Genomic DNA, 9,642 nt, shown 5'->3' with positions numbered 1-9,642 from the left:
AATTAAAATCAACAGCTAAAAATTACTGAAATACCAGTATACCGAAATACTTAAAAATTTTCCAAAAGTATGCTTGTAGTGCAACAGTGCAACCTTCTCTTTTTGAAGCGCAAGGATTTTCTTCCAGCTCTCTTGACCAACGTTTGAGGCCATTGATGTGATTCATAGTTAACATCCAAAATAATTTAGTAATTAACGTGGTTCTGAGTGAAGCATATGTCACTAACAAACAACAACAAATATTTCACTATGAAATATGAATTAGGTACAAATAAGTAATAACTCCATCTAATAAACCAAAATTTCTGATGAGATATAAAAATAATGACTAAACTACTCAAATCAAATTCAAGTCTCACATACACTCAAAATACTTATTGTTATTAAATCAATTGATGTATTTTCTCAATTCTCAAAAGAAGTAAATAAAAACAAAATAATTTTCACCAAATACAAATTAAATAGAAGACATAAAATTAACACAAATCTTCTTTAACCAAAAGAGATCAGATACACCAAACATTTGGTATACAAAATATAAAAATACACAAAATACAAGTCTAGAACTTCATTAACTACATTGGGGTATGGTGTATCTTTTATGTTTGGAATAGTTTTATTTATAGAGTTTTACAAATACTTATAGAAAGTCATCTACCACAGCATATCAACTATCAAACCATCAACCATTTAATATTTTTTTTTTATCAAAGATAGAAAACTCGAACTCCCAACCTCTTAATTGAATATGGGAAGATTATGCCATTTGAACTATAACTCATTGGCAACCATTTAATATTATTATTATTGATTATGCTATATATTTGTAAAATTTTCTAAAATTCTCATGATCTTATTTCATAAAAATAAATATCTAGATATTATAACAAAAAAATAAAAAAATAAGTAAATAAAAGTAACTAAAAAATCTAGAAAGATAGTATCTAGAAAAAAAAGTATAAGTAGATAATGAAAATATTAAACAATGTGAATAATGGATATATCGGATGTTCAATTCACTTGGTGTGCGGATGGTTATTCTAATATTAAGATTTAGGTGAGTAATTTGAAGTGTAGTGTGTTTTACTTGAATTGGGCTAATTTTAGAGCCCGTTATTCATATTGTTCAAAAAAGTCATTGGTTACCTAACATAACCCTATCTAAAAATATCTATAATATCCAAGAACTAGAATTCTCTCTAATAATTAAAATTTATATTAGAGTTCAAAAAATCCTCTTCTTAATTTTTAAGACTGAGTCACTGAATCAAAGAGAAGAGAAGAGAATGGTGACAAAATCTTAAATTCTCCACTGCCGGTTCTGCCACCGTTGCAGTCGTCGGTTCTGCTATCGTTTCTGCCACAGTTGTCGCAGGAAGCTTCTTAATTGAGTCACCTCTTCTATCAACCTTATGGTTTTAGATCTGTTTGCTTTGTAGTTACGGTTGTCGCTGCAGTTTCTGTCGTCGTTGTTGCCGCAATTTTTGCATCGTTTTTGCTGTAGTTGCTGCAGTCGAAAGCTTCTGAATCGAGTCACTGTTTCAGATCTGTTTTCTCTTTCGAGCTGCTGTTGGTATTCTTCTTCTTCTTCTCCATATTTCACTTGTCCCTGTTTCTTAAATATATGCTATTAGAGTTAAAATCTTATACCAATGAGATTGTTCTGTTCTTCTTCAATGGTGAATCCTACCTTAGTCACGAATGTTGCCATGCATTGCTTACTTCTTTGGGTTTCACTGTTGAAGAAACTGATATCTTACGAGACTAATGGGATGCTGCTGCTACTTCTGATTATGATTCAGCTCCTACTTCCGCACTTCTTCCACCTGCAAAATGCCTTATACAGATAAATAAAATATATATAGTGGAGAAATATTTGAGAATTTATTGATCTTTGTATTTGCTATGCTCTTATATGAACGTTTTGTCATGGATCTTAATTTATAAACTAATAATATTTTCCCATACATGGTAATAGAGATAGAAGTTTAGTTAAATTATATTTTATTTTCTTCCGTTAGTACTTTGTTCCAATTTTTTGATTCACACTTTATATAATTGTGTTATTAATAATATAATTAAACTAGCTAATTGATAAATAAGTAGCTGAAACTTTGGTTTGTAGTATTTTTTTATTACTCAGTGCTGAAACGCTTTGATATTCACAAAATTTTTCTTTTTGCTCTTTTATTTATCTGAAGTGTTACATTGAAAATCACCACCAATAAATATGATCTAATTTTCTAAAGCAATTCAAAGCAGGCTGATTGTTTTTACAACTTTTGTTTCTCGTTAGTTGCTCTGACATTGATATTGTTTGACCCAGGTATGGAGAATCTGGCCTTTGGGACAACCAATTCATCAGTTTATGAATGCATTCACTGACCGTGATTTTGATTTTTTAATTCTCAGGTACTTTACACTTTCTTTTTTGTTTAAATCAAATTTAAGAGCATATACTTATGATGAACATTAGTTCCATCTGGTTTCCTTTTATGATAAACTTTCTTTTCTCAACCACTTCTCACTTTTACTGGGATGTGCATTTTCTATTTGGTTGTCTTCTGGTTATAATGATCAACCCTTGCTCCTTTTGCGAGAATATTGAGTCTAGGAATTGGAGATACAATGATATTTGGCCTACATGGTTATTGATTATGCTTTATGAAGGATAAATAAACTGTGCATTATTATTATTATTATTATGGAAAAAGGTGTTGTTCAGTTGTTGTTAGTAGGGCTGAAAGTGAGTCGAGTCAAGCTCAAGCTCGGCTCACGAAAATTGAGCTTGGCTCACGGCTCGACTCATTAACAATCGAGCATATTTCTTAAGTTCAAGCTCGGCTCACCAAAAGCTCACGAGTTGGCTCGAGCTCACGAGTTGGCTCAAATAAGAGAAACATAGATACATAATCTATAATTTTATATCAATAAATTATAACTTATATATTTTTAAAAATATTTGAAAAGATCAATTTTATATATTGTTTATCTATCAATAAATTATAAATTTTTTATTTATGTCCTATATTAAAATTATATGTAAAAAATAAATATAAATATTAAATAATTAAATATTGGAAATACATGTATGCCCTAGATCCAATCTGTTATTGGCTCTAGTGCAAGTGTGTATGTCCAACATTAAGATTGTTATAATATATATAATCGAGCCAGCTCATGAGCTAATGAGTTGAGCTTATCCAAGCTCAAGCTCGGCTCATTTAATTTATGAGCTCAATTTCAGGCTCAAACTTGGCTCACCAGCTCACGAGCTTAACTTATCGAGCTGTTAACGAGTCGAGCTCGAGTTGGCTCTTGGCTTGACTCACTTCTAGCCCTAGCTGTCAGTTTTGACTATTTTGTACATGCATCATTAATTGGGCACAAGTATGGTGTTCTAAGGTGGAGTAAAACTGGCAGTAAGTATTATTTTTTCTTAATGATCTTTAACTTCTGTTTGTTTGTGTAAAATCCAGTAAAACGGTAATTAATTAAATAATAAATTAAATAAAAGTAAATATGGTTAGAAAATTTAGCAATTAGAATTTGATAATTTAAATATGGTATTTGGACTCAGTGAATTTTTCTGAGTCGAAAAACATAATTTTCTGCGTAAAAACGTGCACTAGAATTTTGACCAGCAGTACCGATCGAGATCTGTCTGGTACTGCAACTGAGAAAATTGATTATAAATAAATAATGTTAAGAAATTAGGATTTATAATTAGGGAATGTAGAAATATTTAAAATGCGATTTAAAATACTAATACTAAAGATTTTGGCTCAAAGCTGGGCCAACGGACTAAACCAAGTGAATTGGGCCCAAGTGGATCCAAGCCCAGCATATATAGGCCTTAACTTAAGGCCATTTAGCCACCACAACCCTCATTTAGTGTGGTTGTTGCTGAAATGAAAAGAGAGATGAGAAGAGAGAAACCCTAACTCTCTTTGATCTTCAAATCATCATAACTTTCTCTCTAGAACTCCGATTGACGAGCCGTTTGTGGCCACGCGTTGCTCTTCGCCTCCTCTTCGAGTCAATCTAAGTTTTGTGGTGAGTATCTAACTTTTCTCTTCCCAGTTTCGATTTTTCTCTTATATTTCGAATTTGGTTTGGGTTTTGAGGAAATCTTGTGATTTTGGTTGTTTAGGAGTTTTCTAGTATGAGTCATTGGTGATATTCATCACAAAATTTCGTAGGTTAAGGTAAGAAACCCTCTAACCCTTGTGATTTATCATTTTTATGAACCCTAGGTTGATGTATATATGTGAAATTGGTTATGTTAGTGTATTTGGTGATTTTGGTGCACAATTGGGAGGCTGGTGTTGCTTGTGGAGCCTTGGTGAGGCTTGAAGCTAAGAGTTGGTGGAGACTCTCAAGAAGAAGCTCAATTATTTTGGCTACAAGAGGTACGATTTAAGTCTCATTTAAGTACGGTGTGGTGTGATGAGAATTCCTAGGCTAGATGCCCCTAGGATTAAGTTTGGATTGTGTAAATGGTTGGTACTAATATGCATAGTTGATATGTAATGTAAATTAATGATTGGATTGAGAATTGTGTGAATTGTATGTTTGGTGTGTTGAGAATTTGATGAATTGGATAATGAGTATTAGTTTGTGGAATATGCATTTAAATTGTGAATTTGGGCTAGAGGTCGTGAATTTTGGGCCGTAGGCCGGAAAGAGGTAAGGAAGGTAAGTTAATGTGTGTGTTTTGTGATGATATAAGAGATTGGATGGATCTTTGATATTGAATGTGTGAATAATTGGTTTGATTATTGAACAGTAAGGTTTGAGAAATTGAGGTGTGGAATTTGATAGTTTTGGGTGAAATTATATGGATGACGTAGGTTTGGTTTTAGTTGAGTACGTAATGTGAATGTGATTGGGTTGTGGTCATTTGGATGAGTGGAAATGAATTTGACTTGTGAGCATTGGAAAAATTGGTGATTTCTATTTTTGGGTAGAAACTGATTTTTGACCAACTTTGGCAGTCCGTAACTCGGTCTACGGAGTTTGGAATTCTTCAAAATTGGATTTTTATGAAAGTTTATTCAACGATCTTTCCAACGGTTCAGAAATAGATGAAAAAGAAATTTTGTAGAAGAAGTTATGTGTGTTGGAAGTTGGGGTTTAAAAATGTAATTCTGCAGCTTTTTAACTTAGTAAAAATTTTGGAATATCAAGCTTCCACGCGCACGCGTGGCTGACGCGCACGCATCAATCTCGATTCTTACTCACCCACGCGTGCGCCTGACTGACGCGTACGCATCGCTGCACTGTTGCGAGTAGCACAAAACACACCCACGCGTACGCGTGCGCATCGAGGGACGCTCACGCGTCACTCTACTTTTTCAGCCTTCCACGCATGCACGTGGGCGATGTGCACGCGTGACCTTGTTTTCGGCAGAAATTGATTTTTTGAGTTTTAAAGTCGAATTTCAGACTTCTAAGCCTCCACTTTCATCCTTTAAGCCCTAAATGTTTATAGTATGCCTAGTAATGAAAAGAAGTTAGGACATGTGGTAACTTGTGGATGAAGTAAAGTGAGAACCAATGATGAATAATGAGTAATGATAATTGTATGAGTTGATAAGGATGAAGGTGAAAGTACTGTGTACAGTATGAGCCGGATGGCTGTGATAAGAATTGAATTATGGCTGAGTATGTATATGTATATGATTAATGACTAAATGATGTAATTGAATAATGATGATGATTATTGAATGAGATAATTTGAGCTCCATGGGTAGACGCAGTGGTGTTGATTCCACTTGCTCCGGGTTTGGTTTGCAACTCCTGGGGTAGATGCAGTGGTTAGCCCCCACTTGCTCCTAGTTGAGGTTGATTTGAGATTTGAGAAATTATCTGAGTTTTGGATTTCCTTGGGTAGATGCAGTGGGTCGGCTCCACTTGCTCCAGGTTGAGATCCGAGATTCTGCTGACCCTATGTCGTAAGCATGGCTGGACACTGTGAAAGTTCCGGATGAGCTCGCCCCTGTGAATAAACACTAGTGTGGGTGTTGTGTGATTATGATTATGATTGTGGATAACTCGAGTTAGGAATGCACGACAGAGGGACAGTCCAACGGTTAGCTACCAGGACTTGTCGGGTTGGCTTTATAACCGACAGATGAGACTCATCAGGCATAGGGTAGGCATATATGCTATATCATATATGCTATGTTACCTGATTATGTGCTACTTGTTTGACTTGTACTTTAATTGTGTATTACTTGCCTGTATTGCTTGTGTTTGTACAACTGAGAGGTTCCTCATGCTGGTGTCGGTAGACGCTGAGGGCTGTTCTTGATGAGATGAGTTGATGATGTAATTGAATAATGATGATGATTATTGAATGAGATAATTCGAGCTCTCTGGGTAGACGCAGTAAAGTGATTTCACTTGCTCCAGGTAGAGAATGAGATAATTTGAGTTCCCTGGGTAGATGCAGTGAAGTGATTTCACTGCTCTAGGTTGATATTGAGATAATTTGAGTTCCCTGGGTAGACACAGTGAAGTGATTTCACTTGCTCCAGGTGAGAATATGAAATATTGATATAGAATTGTTGAGACAAAGTAACTGGTGATGGTTTGGCTTATGATTCCGATTCTGATTTGTCGTAGAGTTAGAAAGTTGGGAAGCATAAGGAATATGAATTAAATTTAGCATTCCTTTATGATAATTGCCTATTTATGGATTAGCGAGAACATAGAATGAATATTTGGTGAAAGGAAGTCTAGGATGCTTAGTGAGTTTTTATTACAATACATTGTATTTATTTGGCACTTTTACTGTACTGAGAACCCATGGGTCGGGAGTTCTCATTCCGTATATATCTCTTGTTTTTCAGATGCAGGTCCAGGTGCTCAGAAGTGAGCTGTGGTTCATCTAAGAGGTGGCGAAGAATTTTATATTCTCTACTTTATATTTTGCTTAGAATCTTTCCACCTTTATTTGGAAAAACTTATATTATGTATTAGACTCTTTTAAACTTGCCTATAGAGGCTCTTATGTTTTTTTTGGGAGAGATTAGGATACTGTTGTCAACTACTTTCATACTATACCCTAGCCGGCTTAAACTTCGCGGGTCGCGACTAGTGGCTATTTACTTATGTTATATATATATCTATATACTGTCATTCTCTTATTCTCCTTTATACCTTTATTTATATATCGCTTTCGGCTTCACGCTTTAACTTTTAGTTGTCGATACGTGAGTGATACGACTTCGCAATTTTATTTTTACTCCTTTCAGGCTTCTCGATTAATACTCCTTTCAATTATACTTATAATTATGTATTAAAAATTCACCTGAGAGTCATACCACCATAATATCATTGACTTATGACTCGAGTATAAGGATTTGAATATTAGGGTGTTACAATTTGCGTTATATAATTTGATATGAATAGCAGCTTTTCTACTTCTTAGTAATGAAACTTTGTTGACGGCAATGGTGTTTTTTAAAAAAGGTCATCTAAACGGAATTGTGTATTTGAGTTTTTTTTGTCCGAGTCATAGTTTTTATTCATATTTTTGTTAGAAATTTAAAACTTGTTAAGTTTTTTTAAATAAAATTACTAAATTGATGATAAATAAAATTTTAAATAAATATATGTTCAATTTTTATTATGCTGGTAGAAAAATGTAAAGAATTTTCTTATCTTGGATTTGCTGTTTTATGATGCTTTTGCACATTTATTTTGGTTCAGGATTTTGTAAGGTTAGTAATAGCATATGAGGTGTTCCTAAATTGGATATTATAAATGATGAAATTTTTTTGATTTATTATCAGTTTGTGCATACCTTCTACCTGATTTTCTATCCTCTTATTCATGTTTTAGTGTCTTCTTTTATTTAATTTAATTGATCATATTATTTTTTAATTTTTTGACAGATAATAATTATAAATAAAATGAATATTGATTTGTATTCTGTTTTGTTTTGATATGTTTCCCTGTGGTACTGATGAGGGCATATCTAGTGATTTTGATTCTGATGACTATTCAGGTATAGCACCAACTTATCTCTTAAATTTAATGAGTTATTAATTTATGATTTACTTGCTCAAACATTGTTCTATTGTTTGATTTGTACAGAGAGTAATGAGGAAGAGGCTACATTGAATTTCAAAGATAATGGTTGATAGTTCTACTCAATCCAAAATGTATTATTTACTTGTAAAACAATATTATATACAATTAAATTTGGAACTATTAACATTGAAATTTTTTTTATATATAAAGTTATGTCTTATATGAAAGAATTGTGTTATGAAAGATTTAGTTTTTAAATTTTGATATTAAAAAATAAATTTTTAATTTAAAGGTATGTAAATGAGATGAGATTAATGAATGTTTTGAAATTAAGAATAAATAAATAATTACAGAATTTGTGTAGATTTGAAAATCTCACAAATAGTTAATTTTTGTTAAATCAGAAAATTAATTTGTGAAAATTTTAAACTGCCACAAAAGTGATTTAAAACCACCACATAAATCCAATATAAAATCCTCACTAAACACACGCAAAACTCCCACTGAATAGATCGTGGAGGTTTTTAAAAACTCTCACAAAAGACCTCGTGGCACCTCAAATTTTGGGAATTTTAGAAATCCCTCACAAACCATTTGGTGGAGATTATAAACCTCCATAAATAAGAAAAAAAAAATCACAAATAAATAAAAACCTTGTAGTGAGACTTGTGGGAAGTTGTACACGAAGGGTTCATTATGCTAGATAATCAAGCAACACTTTCCGTTGCAGAAAAGAAGAAATTGAAAGAAGAGCAACAAGGAAATTATATTGCTCTATGCTTCCTCCAACAAGCTGTAACGAAGACAATCTTCTCAAGGAGAAGAGGAATATCGTTAGCTAAGGAAGTGTGGAAAAACTTGGAGCAAGAGTTCAGAAGCGACACAAAGGTACGCACAATCCTCCTTCAATCTCTAAGGAATCAATATGTAAATATGAAAAATGAAAGATTTTGAGAAAATAAAAATTTACTCTACAAGATTAATGAGCTTAGTAACTGAAATGAAAGCTTATGGAGAGGACTTGTTGATGAGCGGATAATTTATACGCTTTTTGGCATTGTTTTTAGTATGTTTTTAGTAGGATCTAGTTACTTTTAGGGATGTTTTCATTAGTTTTTGTGTTAAATTCACATTTCTGAACTTTACTATGAGTTTGTGTATTTTTCTGTAATTTCAGATATTTTCTGGCTGAAATTGAGGGACTTGAGCAAAAATCAGATTCAGAGGTTGAAGAAGGACTGCTGATGCTGTTGGATTCTGACCTCCCTGCACTCAAAGTGGATTTTCTGGAGCTACAGAACTCGAAATGGCGCGCTTCCAATTGCGTTGGAAAGTAGACATCCAGGGCTTTCCAGCAATATATAATAGTCCATACTTTGGCCAAGAATTGACGACGTAAACTGGCGTTCAACGCCAGCCTTCTGCCCAAATCTGGCGTCCAGCGCCAGAAAAGGATCCAAAACCAGAGTTGAACGCCCAAACTGGCACAAAACCTGGCGTTCAACTCCACAAATGGCCTCTGCACGTGCTACACTTAAGCTCAGCCCAAAAACACACCAAGTGGGCCCCGGAAGTGAATTTATGCATCAATTACTTACT

General features: G+C 33.6%; 1 protein-coding gene and 1 long non-coding RNA gene across 2 annotated transcripts in view; one reads left to right on the top strand and one right to left on the bottom strand.

The window, feature by feature from the left end:
- The window catches only part of LOC107612054 (germin-like protein subfamily 3 member 4), a 22,789-nt gene that overhangs the window by 5,969 nt on the left and 7,178 nt on the right, over positions 1-9,642 (bottom strand). The window lies entirely within an intron of this gene.
- On the top strand, positions 1,219-7,103 carry LOC110266041. Its single transcript, XR_002352920.1, has 3 exons — positions 1,219-1,573; positions 2,327-2,412; positions 6,858-7,103. It is a non-coding gene; the product is annotated as an uncharacterized LOC110266041 (long non-coding RNA).

This window comes from Arachis ipaensis, chromosome B08, assembly GCF_000816755.2.
Source record: "Arachis ipaensis cultivar K30076 chromosome B08, Araip1.1, whole genome shotgun sequence".
In the NCBI taxonomy this organism is placed as follows: Eukaryota; Viridiplantae; Streptophyta; class Magnoliopsida; order Fabales; family Fabaceae; genus Arachis; species Arachis ipaensis.
Note: the sequence above shows the minus strand (reverse complement) of the source record. Positions and strands in the feature narration are given on the sequence as shown.